General features: G+C 54.0%; 1 protein-coding gene and 2 long non-coding RNA genes across 8 annotated transcripts in view; 1 reads left to right on the top strand and 2 right to left on the bottom strand.

Annotated features, from left to right (window-relative positions):
* The window catches only part of PACSIN2 (protein kinase C and casein kinase substrate in neurons 2), a 134,917-nt gene extending 130,827 nt beyond the window's left edge, over window positions 1-4,090 (bottom strand). For 2 of the 4 annotated variants that reach the window (XM_032346033.1, XM_032346040.1), the window contains exon 1: window positions 3,954-4,088. The gene's annotated coding sequence lies outside the window, so the exon portion shown is untranslated. Of the gene's footprint in view, window positions 1-3,953 lie in introns of all 4 variants that reach the window. The other 2 variants (XM_032346042.1, XM_032346043.1) reach the window with 2 other exon arrangements.
* A 3,095-nt stretch (window positions 4,091-7,185) lies between these two features.
* On the bottom strand, window positions 7,186-14,705 carry LOC116592670. The gene is made up of 3 exons (XR_004286575.1): window positions 14,619-14,705; window positions 14,120-14,208; window positions 7,186-8,630 (listed from the first exon to the last, which is right to left on the bottom strand). It is a non-coding gene; the product is annotated as an uncharacterized LOC116592670 (long non-coding RNA).
* Window positions 12,151-16,921, top strand: LOC116592669. 3 transcript variants are annotated; one of them, XR_004286574.1, is made up of 3 exons: window positions 12,151-12,714; window positions 13,634-15,660; window positions 16,674-16,921. It is a non-coding gene; the product is annotated as an uncharacterized LOC116592669 (long non-coding RNA). The 3 variants fall into 3 exon arrangements; XR_004286572.1 differs by having other exon boundaries at window positions 12,153-12,714; window positions 12,990-15,660; XR_004286573.1 differs by having other exon boundaries at window positions 12,158-13,767; window positions 14,017-15,660.
* Window positions 16,922-17,365: the final 444 nt, after the last annotated feature.

Here is a 17,365-nt window from a genome sequence, read left to right as displayed (position 1 = left end):
TGACTCTTAATCTTGGGGTTGTGAGCTTGAGCCCCACACTGGGGGTGTAGAGATTACTTAAAAACAAATTCTTGGGAAGCCTGGGTGACTCAGTTGTTAAGTGTCTGCCTTTGTCTCAGGTCATAGTCCCAGGGTCCTGGGATCAAGCCTGGCATCCAACTCCCTGCTCAGTGGGACGCCTACTTCTCCTTCTCCCACTCCCCCTGCTTATGTTCCCTCTCTTGCTGTCTCTCTCTGTCAAACAAATAAAATCATTTTTAAAAAATAAATAAAATAAAATCTTTAAGGAGCACCCGGGTGGCCCAGTCAGTTAAGCATCCAATTCTTGACCTCAGCTTAGGTCTTGATCTCAGGGTTGTGAGTTTGAGTCCTGTGTGGGGCTCCACACTGGGTGTGGAGATTACTTTAAAAAGAAAGAACAAGGGGTGTCTGGGAGGCTCAGTGGGTTAAAGCCTCTGTGTTCAGCTCAGGTCATGATCTCAATCCTGGGATCGAGCCCCGCATTGGGCTCTCTGCGCAGCAGGGAGCCTGCTTCCCAGTCTCTCTCCGCCTGCCTCTCTGCCTACTTGTGATCTCTGTCAAATAAATAAAAACTTAAAAAAATAAAAATAAAAAGAACGAAAAAATGAAAAAATAAATAAATAAATTAAGGGTGCCTCAGTGGCTCAGTCAGTTGAGTGTATGACTCTTGGTTGTTTTTTTTTAAAGATTTTATTTATTTATTTTATAGAAACAAGTAGGCAGAGAGGCAGGCAGAGAGAGAGAGGAGGAAGTAGGCTCCCTGCTGAGCAAAGAGCCCGATGATGCGGGGCTCGATCTCAGGACCCTGGGATTGTGACCTGAGCCGAAGGCAGAGGCTTTAACCCACTGAGCCACCCAGGCGCCCCTGACTCTTGGTTTTGGCTCTGGTCATGATCTCGGGGTCCTGGGATAGAGCCCTGCATCAGGTTCAGTGCTCAGCACCAAGTCTGCTTGGGATTCTCTCCCTCTCCCTCTCTCTCTGCCCTGCCCTACCCTATGCGCCCTCAGCACCACTACCCACACACGCACACTCTGCCTCTAAAATAAGCAAATAAATTTTTTAAAATAATTTTTTAAAAAATGAAGATTTTATTCTAGGAAATAAAAAAATGGATTACATGGTGCTATTTTACCAAACAAACATAAATGTGCAATCATGGGAACAAAAAGAAATCAATACATAAAGAAAGGAGACTGTTGTTGTTTTATGTGCTTTTAATCAAACTACCAACCCGTGTGGTCTTAGATGGCCAGTGTGCTTCTAACAGTTATCTTTGGAACTGCACGTATGCCAAGAATGTTGCCTGGCACAGAATGCTTCTCAGTATACTTCGAGAATTCCTCTTTTAAGACTGTCTCCAGTCAGCAGACAGAACATAATCATCTGAATACTAAGTATTTGAAGGAATCCTACACAGCCATCCCAGAGACCAGCACTGGGACCCATCCGGAGTCGGGTTTCAGGCACTAAGATGCGTTCAGGTATGTGAAGGATCACTGCCAGGGCCATAAAGAAAGGTCTCTACCTGTGGAATGCACACTGACTTCATAACTGAGGCATGGCCGTGCTGTTCTCAGGTGTGGCACTGCAGTTCCCAACAACCTAATTGGGGAAAAAACCGAGCCAGCACTACGGCTCACATGAATGTGGTCATTACCCCATAATCTACAGGGTGGCCTCCGCAAAGCGGCCATGACAATCTGATGACAGATAAAGCAGGCGCGAGTCAGCTGCAAGGTTCAGGTGAGGGTGGCCAGAAAGCCCTTGGTAAATGCTACCCAATCTCTAAAGCCAAGGCACCATTACTATTATTAAGGAATCTATGAAATCTTTTTGATATTCCGTAACATCCTGGAACCAGGTGATGACCCTGTCACAAGCAGGAAGCCTGAGCATCATGGCCTTAACTCGGTCTACAAGTTTCAAGTGAATTCAAGTGAAAGTCTACAACTTTCAAGTGAATAGGGAAGAAAATGAAAAGGTGACTCAGCTCCCACCCCAGGAATGGTCTGGCTATCAGAGATCTCGATTAGGCATCCCGGACTAAGGAAAGACAACCTTATCTCTCAGCCTATGTCCGAAACCCAGACAAGGCTTTTTACATATGCATACTTTTAGGTTATTTAAATATTATGACCTCTCATATATTTAAGACTGAGAGAAATAAAGTTCCAGTGCCCAAACAGCATGAGCTGTTTCCATTCGAATGAGTTCTTATTCTTCTCCGACAAAGTGAAGCAAGAGTGCAGACCTAATCACGCTTCTATCCCTCTGGGTTATGTTACTTTCCCAAGTAATAAATACATCAGCCTATACCGGCCAGTTTCTTTAAAGCTTGAAGACAATTGTCAAAAGAAAATCACACACCACAGAAAAGTTTTTGATGTGGCCTCGTATCTCAACTAGCATAACCTCACCCAGGAGATTGATTGCCAAGCTCCAGAATTAAGTTAAAACGCACACAGATGAGTATCCCATGTGAATCAAGAGAAACCCAAGTTGCACTGGCTCCTGTTCAATGCCTCTATGTGGAGGCTGCAACCAGGCTTGTGAATCAAGTGGAGTAAGAACATTTGGGGCCAGAACAGGAGGACTGGCATTCAACAGCCCTCACCTGGTTGGTTTCCTGGCCCTGGGCGCCAAACTGGCAATCCCAGGAGGATTAAAACAGAATTTCAGCATCCAACTGCGGAGGGAGGAACTGCAGAGCAGGGAAGGAAGCTGTGAGCTCACTGACAGCAGCTCAGGTTTGAATTCCTTTAGCAGTTCTCTTGATTTTCATCAGGACAGCCAGGGAGTGTTTGGTAAACAGTGTGATGAGTAGCCGTGGAGACTCTGGGCAGCCTACCCTTTCACCACAAAAAAACACAGGACAGCTGCGGCAGAGAAGGCTCCGGAATGATGACACACACCCCACCTTGAAGGCCGCCTTCCCCTGGGCATCCAACTGGACAGCAGCATCGTCAGAGGCTAGAGCTGCGCGGGGGGGTGGGGGGAGGGGTGCAAGGAGGCGCACAACCTGCTCTCCCGACCAAGTCCGTCCGAAAGGGAAATCGCCCTTCTCTGGTGGAGCCAAAAGCCCAACGGACCAGTGAGATCAGAGGGCAGAAATCGCTACTTCTCCAGCCCGGAGCCCTCCGATGACCCGGCAGGCTCGGAAACCCCAGAACGGAGAAGGCGCTCACGGTTCCAAGAATCGGTGACTGTGGGAAACCCCGAGGGCGGAGCGGGCGAACAGCCCCGGCCTCTCCTGCCAGTGCCCCCTGCCCTAGGGGCTGCTCACAAGGCAGGCCTCGCCGCCCGCACCCCCGTGGAGCCAGCAGAGGCACGCGGAGGGTGGAAAGGAAGGGAAGGAAGGGCGGTCGTCAAAGTGCCCCCATAAGCTCATCCGCGTCCGCGTCCCGCCTGCCCCCGCCACCCGTCGGACCCGGCCCTGCCCTCCAACTGGCGCTCACCAGCCACCCCGGGGCTCCGGCGCCGCTCCCGCAGCCGCCCTCGCCTCCCGCGGGTCCCGCAGCGCACCTCGGCGCCCCTCGGCTCCGCGGGCTCCCCGCAGCGCGCTCGCGGCTCCTCCCCGAGCCGCCCCGCAGCCGCCCACCTGCCCCTCGGCGGCAGCTCCCAGCGCGCGGGCGCCGCCGCCGCACTCCGCTCGCCCGCGACCCCCGCCCGAGAACTCGCCCGCGGGCGCCCGGAGCCCCGCGCCGAGCCCGCCCCGGCGGCTCCCACCCGCCCTGCGGCGCCCGCCGCGGCCCCCGAGCACGCCCCCTCCCACGGCGACAGGAAGTCCGCGCGCCGGCCGCGCGGCCGCAGAGGCTTCCCCCGGCGCGGAGCGCGGCCCCGGCGCGGCGGCCTGACAGGGCGCGGGCCCCGCCGCCCCCCGGCGGCCCCGCGTCCGCCCGCGGCGCCCCAACCGTCGCGGCGCGCCCCTCACCTCCGCCGCCGCTCTCCTCCCGCCTCGCCGCTCACCCCGCTCCGGCCGCGACGGCGTCTCCGGGTCCGGCTGCCGCCCTCGCTCCGGCCGCGCTCCTCAGCCCTGCCCTGCCCCGCCGCGGCCGCAGCTGCCGCCAGCCACCAGCGCTCCGCCCCCGCCGCGCCCGCTGTGCTCGTCCCATTGGCTGCTGGGCGCCGGGCCCCGCCCCGCGGCCCCTCCGGCATCCCAGATTGGACCAGGGCCCCAGGAGGCGGCCCGCCCCCTGCTGCACCGAAGGACCGCCCCCGGGCGCCATTGGCGGCGACTCCCGTCCATCAAAGGGGGAGTGCCTACTTAAGCAAGAGCTAGGGTACGGGGTCACCGTCGCGGGGTCGCTCCCGACCTGTGCTTCGCTGGGTCGTTCACCGGGGCTAGAGCCCTGTGGCTCTGCTGAAACCCAGGCGCGGGGAGCGCGGGAAGGCAGCGCCTCACCTGACTGGGAGTTCCGGAAGTTTCCTCCCCTGGGGCGCTCAGGGATGCCAATGTCAACCCGGCTTCCTCAGATTCCCGCCACAAGTGCAGATCGCTCCTGAGCCGCTTAGTTTAAGCCGGGCAGAGAGAGAGAGTGCGTTCGTGTGTGTGTGGACGGAGCCGCGGGGAGTGCGTGCGTGTGTGTGTGTGTGTGTGTGTGTGTGGACGGAGCCGCAGAGAGTGCGTGTGAGAGTGTGTGTGGACCGTGCAGTCAGGGAGAGCGGCCCGGGCACTGCACAATGGAACACTTTATTTCTAGTTCTCACCAGACCTTGCCTGCTGGGGTGTCAGCCCCATTCCACAGACAGAGAGAATAAAGACTAAAACTGCTGACCTTCATGACGCACTTCCCCCAGCGCTTTCCAAGCACTGCTTCCCGGGGTCCTCCGGGAGAGTGCAAAAAGGCTACACCAAGAGAGGGTCTGCAGCCAGCGCCCCAGCAACTTGCTGGGGGCTGGGGGGGGAATGGCTGCAGTAAAGAGAGTAAGTGGCAGAGCCAGGATTAGAAACCAGGTCCCCCCCAACCCAGGCGGGCGCTGGTTCCAACTGGAGAATAATCAGGAGGACGGTGCAGCAACGTGGGAAAGTGCTTCAGCTAAAATGGTCAAAGGGAAAACAGGACACAAAATGGTGGGGACTGTATGATTCCAGCACCTATGGATAGGAACTGAGAGAGACCACAAAGAAATAGAGTGGTTTTTCACTTTCCAAATTGTTTGGAAAGTAGCATTGCGCCTACCATCACTGCTGGAGGTTTCTGAACGGGTGCTGGCCAGCGGCGTGGGCCTCCAGCCTCCTGCTCTTCCCCATCCGCCTGTCAGTCCTTGCCCTCATCCCCTTCCCCTGTACACGCACGCTCACACACGTCCCCCTTCACACCAAGCACTGGTGAGGCTGGAAGGGGTTTCCGCAGACCAGACACCACAGGGAGACGGCGAGCCTGGCACTGGCCAGCAACAAGACACCCCCTGAGCCTTTCTGAACCTCCTAGCCCCAGAGGTCACTTCCTACCACGTGACCCGGGCAGCGCTCCACCATCTACACAATGGCCCCTTTCCTGTCTCTTTCTTTCCTTCTTAATGTTACAGGATTTTTGTCCTCTTGGTGCCCGTGGTTCTTGGTCACGCCGCTTTGAGGAATGAAGAGGTAGATTCCAGAAGAAGAGAGGTGGGCATCAAACCAAAGTTTACTGAGTGATAGGACAAAGCTCCCGGAGAGGGAGGGCACCTGGGAGGGCTGCCCCTGGAGTTTCTAAGTTTGGGAGTTTTACAAGATCTTTTGCAGAACTGTCTTAAATAACCAGGCTGTGCTGGGTCGGGCCAATCAGGGCTTTGGTCATGTATCTGTCTACCTCATAGGTTTGTGGCCATGAGCTGACGGGCTTCTGTGGCTGACATTGGGGGGCTTGGGTTTTAACTGCCCCTTGCCCGTGACGGTGACAAATGCTTTGTGGTTAATTGTCTTATTTGAGGACATTTTGCAGAAGTCATTTCTGCAAGGCTGGAAAGCAGAATGTTAGGGCAAGGCCTGTCTAGGCTGCAGAACAGGATGTTACTGCGGTTTTATTTTGGCTGTCCTGACATCGTATTTTCTTGTTGAGGACCCTGAACTTGGCTGCATGACTACTTCTAACATTAGGGCAAAACCAAGAAAATTCCTCTCCTTTTCTTGCACCTAGCAAGCTGACCCTGCTGCTAAAACACTTTGAGTCCCCCTTCCATCCCAACTGCTGATCGGGGATTTTTCCAAAGAGAATTCCCCTCTGCCAGCTTAGATCCCCACAAACATTTCACAGGATTGTATTCAGCCTTCCCCTTCAGTCATATTCAAACTGGCCTGGAGCCCAAACCGGCCTCTACCCCTTCCCCACTGAGGAGCCTTGGGCAGGTCACTGTACAACCTGTGCCTCTCTGTCCCAATCTGTGACAGGGAGGTAATAACAGAGCCCATCTCACACAGCTGTGGTCAGGGGTAAGGCGGACAAAAAAAGTAGAAGTGTGGAGAGCGGCTCTGGGCGTACAGGTTGAGTGCTCAGTATCTGAGCGGCTAACATGGGGTCATGCTTTGTCAACTGCCCTTTTGTCTCCTCCTCCCCATAAAACGTGCTCAGTACCTGGGTCTGGGACCAAGGCTGACTCAATCCTTTATTAACCATTTCCAACTAAGCAGCCTGGATAAACACACAACCCAAGTCCACATGTAATTTTGTGGAGATCAAAACATTCTCAAAAACAAACAAAAAACCCAGATATAATTGCATTGCTGGTAAAATTGTCTTTCTTACACAGTGGTATATGTTCCTCGTTCAAGGACAAAAATCAAAATCTGTGGGACGCTTGGGTGGCTCAGTTGGTTAAGTGTCTGCCTTCAGCTTGGGTCATGATCCCAGGGTCCTGGGATGGGGGCCAGCATTTGGCTCCTTGCTCAGTGGGGCGCCTGCTTCTCCCTCTGTGTGCCACTCCCCCTGCTTATGCACTCTCTCTCTGACAAATAAAATCTTAAAAAAACAAAAACAGGGACGCCTGGGTGGCTCAGTGGGTTAAGCCGCTGCCTTCGGCTCAGGTCATAGTCTCAGGGTCCTGGGATCGAGTCCCGCATCGGGCTCTCTGCTCAGCAGGGAGCCTGCTTCCTTCTCTCTCTCTCTGCCTGCCTCTCAGTGTACTTGTAATTTCTCTCTGTCAAATAAATAAATAAAATCTTTAAAAAAAAAAAAATCTGCTACAGACATTTACTCTATAAATAAATCCCAGTGTTTAGAATGTGCGGGGCAGGGCAGGGGGCAGCGGGCAGTTCAGGGAGGGATGGGCGTGGGTCCTGCTGCTTCTGCTCCTGAGAAGACCCAACAAAGACACAGAGTCTAGAAGAGCCTCCCCATCAAGGGACAGCAGTGATCCTCACGAACCAGAAATCCTCCAGTTGGAGGGCAACAATATTGAAGGCAGTGGTATTTAACAGAGCCAAAGGGAATGGAAATTCAGTAGAGCAAAGGCCCAGAGGCAAGAAATCATGCTCTCCAGGAAGAGAGGAGAGTTCTGCTTGGCCAGAGCCTTGTAAGCACGAGTCAAAATAAGGTGGGGAAAGCAGCTGAGCTGCAAATAGCTGTGGGCGCCATTACTTTGCCATTCCAGGTCTCTGTTTTCCCAACTGTAAAATGGGGATAACCATAGAAATCAAGTGCTTAGGGAAACCTCAAGGATTCATGAGATCATACCTGCTCTGAGGACGGATCCTGGCACGACAGGCAGTTGCTGAATGTGTCCGAGGACCACTCCATGATCCGCATTTTGTAAGAGTGCCTCAGGATAGACTTAACTCTTAAACATTTTTAAGTGTGATCAAATAAGCCAGATGCAGGAACACGTACTCTGCATCACCCATTAATATTCTAGAGACTGCAAAGTGTTAACTGTTACGATTAGAGGAGCCCGTTTCTGGATTTACCTCAGAATGAAGCTCTTCCCTGCCAAGTTGTAGAAAGATCTGGATTCCTTACAAATGTGTCATTGATTAGGAGGCAATTATCCTAGCCTTTCTTGGTTCGCTTTGCTTCATTCCATTCTGGCCTGTGCACGTCTATTCACGTAACACTACGCCGTCAAGTACACAGCTGTACTTAAGAGGGTCACATTCAGCTCAGCGCTGCTGGGTAGGACACTCAGGCCTGGGACCAGCTCCCACCCAAAGTCAGCAGGATGTGGTCACATCAACGGGACAGCATTTCCCACTGTGGGCATCTCCAGGAGCACCCCATTTTCCCCAAGTTCCTTAATTGGTTCTTATGCCTCATATGGCTTGAAAGCACTATTCCTGAAGGAGTCTTCATACTTTTACTAAGTGCCAAGGCTCATGGTTGGGGGGGAGGGGTCAGTGTTACAGTGTTGCCATTTGTGCCAATGTGGAACAAGTGGCAACAAGGAAACCAATACATGAAAGTGAATGTTTTGAAACTTTGAAGGAAGGACTTAATGCCCAGACTTCATGTGATACATTGTATAAAGTATTTTCTACCCTCTGATGAACATACAGACTCACTCCCACACTCCCTCTTTGAGTTCCTGCCCTTTGGGAGGACGAGAAGGTCCTGGATGTCAACAGTGATTCCATTCTGAATGCAGAGTATCTTCTTCCCTTTGGTGGGCTCCTGGATCAGCTAAATCAAAGGGCATCCTGTGATTGGGAAACGAGATCTTGTTTTATTTTGTTTTACAATGTTACCATATGCAACCACTTCTGTGATTCCAGATTTCCTTGATAGAAAATAAAATTGCATACCAAGGCTAATTTTTTTTAAAACATTGCAGTGATCTCAAAATGTGCATTCATCCAAAAAAAAGAAAAAGTGACTTTCCCCTTACTGATTCAGTTTATAACAGATGAATGTTATAAACTTGAACTTATAAAAGAAGTTGTACACCATAATTAAATCATAAAATAAATGTATATCCGTCAAACACTGCTACTGATCCCATGTAAGATTTCATGCGGAGTGCCACCAATAAAGACACAAAGAACTTGAAGATAGTGGGGAGCCATCCAGGGCTGCTCCTGGCCCCCAGACCAGCTGTTGCAAAAGGACCTGCGTCTGTACCTGATGTGTTCAGTTGTCATCTGTTAAATACTTGGTGGGGGTGGGGGGAGTTTCTGCCTCAGGGGCAGACATGCCTCGCCTGGGGTGAGGGTGGGGGACTTCCTGGTGGAATGATCTCGGCCCAGGATTGTATCTGGTAATACACCCCCGTCGAGGCAGGAGTACAGGAAGCAGGCATTGGAAGTCAGGCTCCCATGGGCACCACGGGGCTAATATTTACCCAAATCCCATTCACTGCTTGGTGTCAGAAGAAAGAAGGAGAGGCCTAAGGGACCTGGGCTCTTGAATCTTTTGCTGGAAAGACTTTTTCCCCCAGCAATTAGGAAAGCCTAGGACTCAGTCACAGGCTCAGAGGTTCCTCATTCTTTCCATTTTGTTTTGCTTTGCTTTTGTTTGAAAAGACTTCATTGTTTTTTTTAGCATACAGCTTCGGGCAAGTCCCCTTACTTCTCAGCCTCAATATCCCCATCCAGACAGGGGAGCGATGGCTCACCCCTACCTCAAAGGATGGCCATTGAGGAATTAAATGCAGTAATGGATGAAAGATCCTTCCCATGGTGCCCAGCACAAGGTGGGTACCAGCTCGACCGATGCTGCTATTGCCATCATGCACCTGCTTGCCAGATCCACCTCCTGGTTTGCAAAAGGAAGGAGGAGCAGGTGAGGGGCCTGGCAGACCACAATGGACAGGTGAGCTCTTTCTCCCTTGCCCTCACTCCCTGGCCCAAGAGCCGCAGAGCCAAAGGGTGCTGCTCTGGAGAGTAGACATCATTTCAGAGGATGGGGCCTTGCTCTCAGGTTATCACCCACGGAGGAATGCGGGCACCCTCTCTCTCTCCCAGGCCGCCCCTCCCTCTGCCCGCATTCCCACTCCCACGGCCCTCTGCTCCTCCCAGGCTTCATTCCTGCCTCCGCCTCATCTCCCTATCCCCTGCTTCTCCCTCCGTGGGAGGGTCCAACCAAGTCTGAGAACAGAACCCACCCACCAATCCAAACGGCCCCACTGGGGGGTGGAAAGGTGCAGGAGGCCACGACCCTCCATATCAAGTTCAAGCAATTCCTCTGCCTGGTGGCCCGCCCAGGCCAGCCACTTTCTCTTCTCTCTGGGTTTGAGGGGCAGAGGAGAGATCCAAGCCAGAGGCTGCCAAGGTGAGTACGAATGGTTTTGAATCAACTGAACCAGAGCCGCCGATGCCATGTGGCAGAGCCTCAGAAGTGTGTATGACTAAGGAATATTCCTTTTCTTCTCCATATGTGTGAATGATGGACGATAGATCAGAATAAGCAGCTAGCAGTCTAATAGGCACGGGGAGCAATGGTTTCCCATTAGCAGCACAGGGCGGGCGGTGGGGCAGGGAAGAAATTGGCAGAAAGACACTGGGGAGAGCATTTGAGACCAGACAGTGTCAAAGCCAGGAGGCCCCAAAGGACGGCCAGTGAGTCCTACCCTCCTTCTAAGGTGAGGAAGCAGAGGCCCAGGGAAGACAGATGAGTTGCCCAGGTTTTCCAGTCATCAGTGCTAGAGGTCCTTCTCAAATTGGGGCTTCTGGTTCCTTCTCCAATGTTCTTTCCCCACGCCAACCCTATCTCTCCCTCTAACACAGCAGACACATCATACCAACTGAGGCATGAACGGAAAACACACATTCCCCACTTTGCAGCACCTCCTGCTGGATGGAGGACCAGGATCCAGAGGGGTCCAAGCAAATATTTGGGAGTCCCGGGCAGGTCCTGAGAAAAGCAAAGTTTGAGCAGATCCCTGAAGATGATAAGCAGGCCTTGGCAGGACCCCTTTCAGGGGCAGGTAACGGGGGCAGTGGGAATGAGAGGCTGCTGGCCTGAGTCGAGTGCAGGCAGATTCCTACAGGCTGTGGGCAAATAACCCTCCCCAGGATTCAAGACCAAGGTCAGGGTGGCTGGCCAGGGCTGAATCCAGCACCCTGCCAAGCACACACTCCCAGTAGCTCCCGTGTTCTAAGCATCTGGGGCCTGGCTGCTCCTGCGTGGCCTGGAGTGCAGGAAAGCAGGGCTGAGGCCCCCTCTCCACCGTACCTCTGGCAGGCTCCAAACACGCCCTTCCTGTTGTGACAGCTCTGTTCTCTGTGCAACTGGTTCCAGCCTGCGGCTGGGGTTTCAGATTGCGCTCACTGAGGCCGACCCGAGTATCACATGGGTCCACGGAGAGCCCGTCCGCCTACCTGCCCGCCAGGCCAGGCCTGGGTTAATTATAGGTCATGCCATTCCCACCATGTGTCCACAGTGGCTCCCAGAGCCAGGCCCTTCCTGGGACCAGGTCTTGGGGGAAAGCCCCCACTCCTTCATTCATGGGTCCATTGGCCTACAATGAGCACCTACTGGGGCAGATCTTGGGCTGGGCACCCAGGGAGTCTCCAAGGGCTCCGGTGGCCCTGGCTTCTCCCAGCCCCCAATAATAATCATGGCTATCACCCAAGCCCTTTCCATGGTGACAGGCCCCATGAGGTTGCTTTGTATGTAGCAGCTCCAAACCATCCCACTTTGTGCTTGGGGAAACGGAGGTTCAAGAGGTAGTGACTTGTCCAAGGTCACCCAGCTCTTGTGTGGCTCCCAAAGCACGCCTTTCACACTCCCCCAGACCATGCGGAGTCTCCCAGAAGAGAGAGCACAGGGAGAGCAGGGCTGTGTCCCTGGTCTGGGGGCCTCCCTGAGCATGGGCTTGGAGCCCTGCCAGATGTCGGAGGCTGCTTCTGGGCATTTGCTCTGTGGTGCTCCCTCCAGAACTTTCCTGCTGTGGCTCCTGAGCCTGGAAAGTCAAGGGCAGTCAGAGGAGGGGGCAGGCACTGCATCCGAAAATGGCCTCAAGCCTCCAGGACATGGTGTTTTCACTGGGCATCAGGAAGGGGCAGAATTTCAGCAGGTCGAGGTGGGAACGGAAGAGCACGCCAGCGCCAGGCTGTGGGCACAGCCTGAACTGCGGTCAGGACAGTGTGGGGGCCCCGGGGGGGGGGCACGAACGGCTGGAAAGGGGCTGCCTGGAGGTGCACCTGTATTTGTAGATGGGAAAGCCACTCCAGGCCAAGCGGTAAGCAGGGCCGCAAGCCGGTGGGGAGCTGAGGCTCCAGAGATCTCTCAAACTAAAGGGACTCCTGGGTGGCTGTTGGCTGAAATTTTCCATTTGTCCTCCTGTTTGTTCCCTTTCTTTCTCAAAGACTTTCTGTTTGGGCTCCCTTGCCCCGAGACATGAGACACAGCACCCTCCTGGCCGGAAGTGAGTGTTATGTCACCCGGACACACCCCTCAGTTTTTGTGGCTGTGACTCAGCCGTCACCGTGCCCAGCACTCAGCCAGCCCCGAGTTCACCCTCCCTTGGCACCTGTCCGCAGCCTGGCTCCACCCGGCCGGCCGCTCCTCCCCGAAGCAGGTGGGTGGGACCTGGAAACTGCCTGCCCAGGGGCCGGCCCGTGGGAACGGAGGCGGGACCCAGCCACAAAGACCGGGGTCATCGCCGTGGAGGAGAGCCGGAGAGCAACCCCCTGGAAGGTGGGGATGACTGTCACCCTCACGTCACCACACACACTGAGCAAACAAGGAAGCGGACGCTGAGAGGCAAAGGAGCTGAGAGCCCCCGGCAAGCGGCAAGCGAGGGGACCGGGATTCTCCCAAGGACTCGGACTCCACAGCCAGGTTTGGAAGTTGGGGCTGCTGAGCACCAGCTACATACTGGACACCCTTGGGGGCACCGGGGAGGCTGCGGTGCGAGAGGAGCCCCTGACCTCTCAGGGCAGACCTGTGATGAGGGGACCCCTCCCCAATTCAGCCAGGGAGCAGAGAATCCACTCTTGGGACCCTGGAGTGTGGCCCATCCTCTCCCTGCTGGCCAGGACCCAGGCACATGCTGGCACATGCACGCTGCTGGCCGCCCTCTCCCTGTCCTGAAATGGCTCTTTCCTCTTTTCCAGAAGCACCAGATCAAAATTCTAGATTTTGCTGAGGGGATTCCTAGAGGCTCAGAGGGAGAAAGGCCCTCCCTGCAAGCCGCCTGCTCCAGCCTTCTCCGTGCTGCCTCCTCTCCACCACACCCTGGGGAGTTGGACTCTCCCTGGGACAGGAGGCTCACTACCTCATAAGATGAGACTATTCCAGAATAGGCAATGCTAACAGAAAAGCCCTCCCTGAGTGAAACTACCTTCTACCTCCTCACTCCTTCTGCCCTCTGAGACAACCCCCACGACATATCCCATTACCTGTGACCCCTCTTCACCTCACAGCCCTTCGAATACTTGTGTTATCCTTCCATCTTCTCTTCTTAGGAGTACAGTTCCTCAGATTCTAAACCATTCCTCAGACACTGTCTGGTCTTGTTCTGGCCTGTCGGCCCCAACACCTGCCACTCTCACACCGTCCAAAACTGCTTCACTAAGTGACCACTGAAGACATGCAGATCAGAATGTCACCCTGATCTCACGTTCTGCCTCATGACAGCCTGGGGATGGATGGCAAAGGCCCGGGCAGGAGGAGCTGTATGGGTGGAGGGTGAGGACAGTCACAAGTGAGCAGACCCCTGAGTGTCCTCCGGCCAGTCATCCAATTGTCATTCATTCAGTTCCTGCTATTGCCAAGCCAATGCCAACTGGAGGCTGGGGTGGCAACCAGCACTTTGAGGCAGACGGAAGGCTCATCAGGAAAGGATCGTCAGGAAAGCTTCTCTAAGAGGAGAGGGTCAGGCTGCTCCAAATGGTAAGATGGAGCCAGCCCACAACAAGCAAGAAGAAGAGAATTCCAGGTAGAGGGGACAGCCAGTGCAAAGGCCCTGAGGCACTTAGAGGCCGCTGTGGCTCCAGCAAAATGAATAGGCACAGAACGGAGAGGGTGATGGGAGATGAGGCCAGAGAGGCGAGGAGTTGGAGTTTCTTCTAAGTGCCGGGGGCCATTCCTTTGGAGAGCATTAGGTCTCAGATGTGATCTGACTTATGCTTTACATTTTAGGAGAAAGGAGAGACCAGTGTAGAAAGAGCTATCAGTAAGGGCTTCACGGAAGAGTCAGTGAAACCTTTCACCATGGAATTAACGATAAGTCATCATCTCTTACCAGCAGCGACAAATGCATTCCTTTCGTGTGGTTTGTCTCAAGAAGACCCACGCGTGTCCTGTAAGCCCGGGAAAAGATGCTCCACATCACTGGTCATCAGGGAAATGCAAATCAGAGTCAGAGGGGGATGCCACTTCACATCCCCAAGGACACTGCCGGTGGGAATGCAAAACAGCACAAACAGGCTTTGCAAAATGGCTTATTCACCTGTGATCTAGGGATTCTGCTAGATACCCACCCGTGAGAAACAAAAACATTGGTGCATGCAAAGAGTGTGTGCAAATACCCAGAACAACGTTACTTGCACAGCTAAGGAGCCAGAACGATTCACAAGCCCTCAGCTGCGTGTTGGGTGAACACCACATGCTCTCTGCCCCCGCACGCTGGGATACCATTCAGTGGGGAAAAGGCACAAGAGGCTAGCATGTGCTCTGACCTCAAAAACATGATGCTAAGTGAAAGAAGCTAGACACGAAGACACACAGAGGGTAGAACTTACACAAAAAGTCCAAAAGAGACCCATTTGTAGAAACAGAAAGTAGGTGAGCAGTTGTCCGTGGTCGGGAGTAGGAATGGGGAGTTACTGCAAGCAGGCACAGGGGACTGGGGTGGGGCGGAGATGTTCTAAAATTGGCCTGTGGTGACGGTTGCACAACTCTGTACATTTGCCAAAAAATCACTGAATTGTACACTGAAAAGGAGTGTTGATGGTGTGTACATCACATCCTGACACAACAGTTCAAGGAAGTGTTTCTCCTCCAGCCCCCACCGGATTTTATGCTCTACAATGGCAGGGACGGGCCCATCTTTCTTAGCAAAAGGTACGCCAGCACCTGGAGCAGCTAGGTACACGGTGAGGACCCAGTAAATCTGGCAGAATGAATGAACGAAGCCATTAAAATGATCATCTTTAGTTGGGCGTATGGCCGCTTGGAAGCTCCCTGCCTTTCTTCTCCCCCTCATCTCCCTACAGGAAAGACTCAGCTACGCGGCTCATCCATGTCCTCTCTGCCGTGCTGCGACCGTGCACTCCCAGGTTGTGAAGGCCCAGGCAGCTCCGTGACCCCAGGCAGCGTTCACTCCTGGTCTGGCAGAGATGCCGCACCCTGCCTGCTCCTGTGGGCTAGCCTGGGACGGCTGACCTTTGCCTTCAGGCCACCTGCTGGGGGCAGCCATCCTGTCTCTATGCTGATGGCCCTCAGTTCTGTGTCACAGTCCAACCTCAGCCCCTCAGCTACCAATGGGACAGCCCACTGGCATGTCCCCAAGACTCAAGTTTGATGTCTCTAAAACAGAAGGTCCTCCTTGCCCTGAGCCCTGCTCCCCTACAGAGCCCCTGACATGAAGGAACCTTCCAGAAACACAGGCACCCTCCCTGACACCTCTCTCCCACTTCCTCACTCATTCCTCCCCTCCCCACACCAAGTCCGGCCGATGCTACTTCTAAGCATCTCTTTTCTCCCCAGGTACCGCCTTGCACCATCTAGATGACAGTTCTCTGAGCTGCTCTCCTTGCTGGGACCAGAACAACCTTCTTGGAGGTTAGGATGCTGTTGGTTGGAAGCCTCGGGAGCCACATCTCGATAGCTCAGGCTAACAGCACAGAGAGGAAGGAGACCGGGGTGCTTTGTGCAATGGAAGGAAAGCACTGGTCGGGACTAGGGAGAGAAAGTCACAGGGCCACCCCAGACCTCAGCCTTCAAAGCTCATGGTCCTTCTCTCAAGGGGCCTCCACCTCGGCCACTCAGCCTCGAAGTCCCTCTGCTCGGGTTTCCACTGGGCCAGCTTGGTTGAGGGGCCCACTTGGAGCATCAGAGCTTTCCAGACCCACCAGAGAAATCACGTGGACCTAGCGGCCAGCCCTCCCAAAGCCCGACGCAGCTCCCAGGCCTCCCCTGATCCCGAGCATCCGTCCTGACGCAACCCGCACGGCTGGCGTCCCCCACCCTCAGCTCCCCCAGGCCCTTCGTGGCGTCTCCCGGAGCAGCCTCGGTGTCCACCCTCCAAGTCACAGCATTTCTCACTGGCCTTGGCGTTGTTCCTTTCTCTGCTCTCTCCCCTGGAGGAGGAACCACGCAGAGCAAGGACCTGCCCATCTCGTTCACGGCTGCACCCCAGCGCCCATCACACAACAGCTGCCCCTCCAGCACGGGGTGGCTCGGTGGGAAAGCAGGGAGCTCTGCTTGCTAGGGAGAGGCTCCTGTCTGGGACACCCTTGTATGAACAAGAGTTTGCCTGCAATTCAGCTTTCCTATGGATTTATTTTCATTCTCATTCTGAAAGCTCAGATTTTGTTTTTAAAGATTTTACTTATTCATTTGACAGAGAGAGCACAAGCAGGGGGAGTGGCAGACAGAGGGAGAGGGAGAAGCAGGCTCCCCCGCTGAGCAGGATGCCTGATGCAGGACTCGATCCCAGGACCCTGGGATTGTGACCTGAGCCGAAGGTGGATGTTTAACTGGCGGAGCCACCCAGGTGCCCCCTGAAAGCTCTGATTTTGTTTTAACTAGTCCAGGACTCAGTAAGCCGTGCCCCTTTCACTTTTCCCTTACAGAGAACTGTGACACGGAAGCAGTGTTTTCTCACGGCCACAACACACACGGACCGTGACGGACAGCTGACCCTGAACAATGCGGGGGTTGGGGGAGCCGACACCCCCCTTCTGCCGGGCAGTGAAAATTCACCTACACCTTTTGACTCTCCAAAAACTTAACTACTAAGAGCCTACCATTGACGGGGAGTCTTACCACTAACAAAAACAAGCTGATGAATAAATCCTATACATTCTGTGTATTATACACTGCAGCCTTACAATATTGTAAACTAGAGAGAAGAAAATGCTATCAAGAAAATTGTAAGAGGAAAAAAAAAAAAAGAAAATTGTAAGAGAAAACACATTTACGGCACTGTACTGACTGGAGAAAACCCACCTGTAACTGGACCCGCACACTTTGAACCCATGTTGTTCAAGGGTCCAAGGTACTTGACTCAACTTGATTTTCCTGATGTTTACTTAACTCTGTACTTTCAAGGCTCAAACCCCTTTCTCACATACGCCCCCTGCGGGCAACTGAGAATTGCTCCAGGCTCTGAAGCTCTCCCTCCCAGGTGTGCAGAAGCCACTCCCCCACCCCCACCTCCCACCTCCCCACCCTGGGTTCACCTCCTCAGCTCTCCCCTGCTGTGCTTTCCTCCAGCCTCTTCCCACCTCGATCATCCTCTGAACCACCCCCCAGACCCACATCT

The sequence above is a fragment of the Mustela erminea genome, chromosome 6 (assembly GCF_009829155.1).
Source record: "Mustela erminea isolate mMusErm1 chromosome 6, mMusErm1.Pri, whole genome shotgun sequence".
Taxonomy (NCBI): domain Eukaryota; kingdom Metazoa; phylum Chordata; class Mammalia; order Carnivora; family Mustelidae; genus Mustela; species Mustela erminea.
Note: the sequence above shows the minus strand (reverse complement) of the source record. Positions and strands in the feature narration are given on the sequence as shown.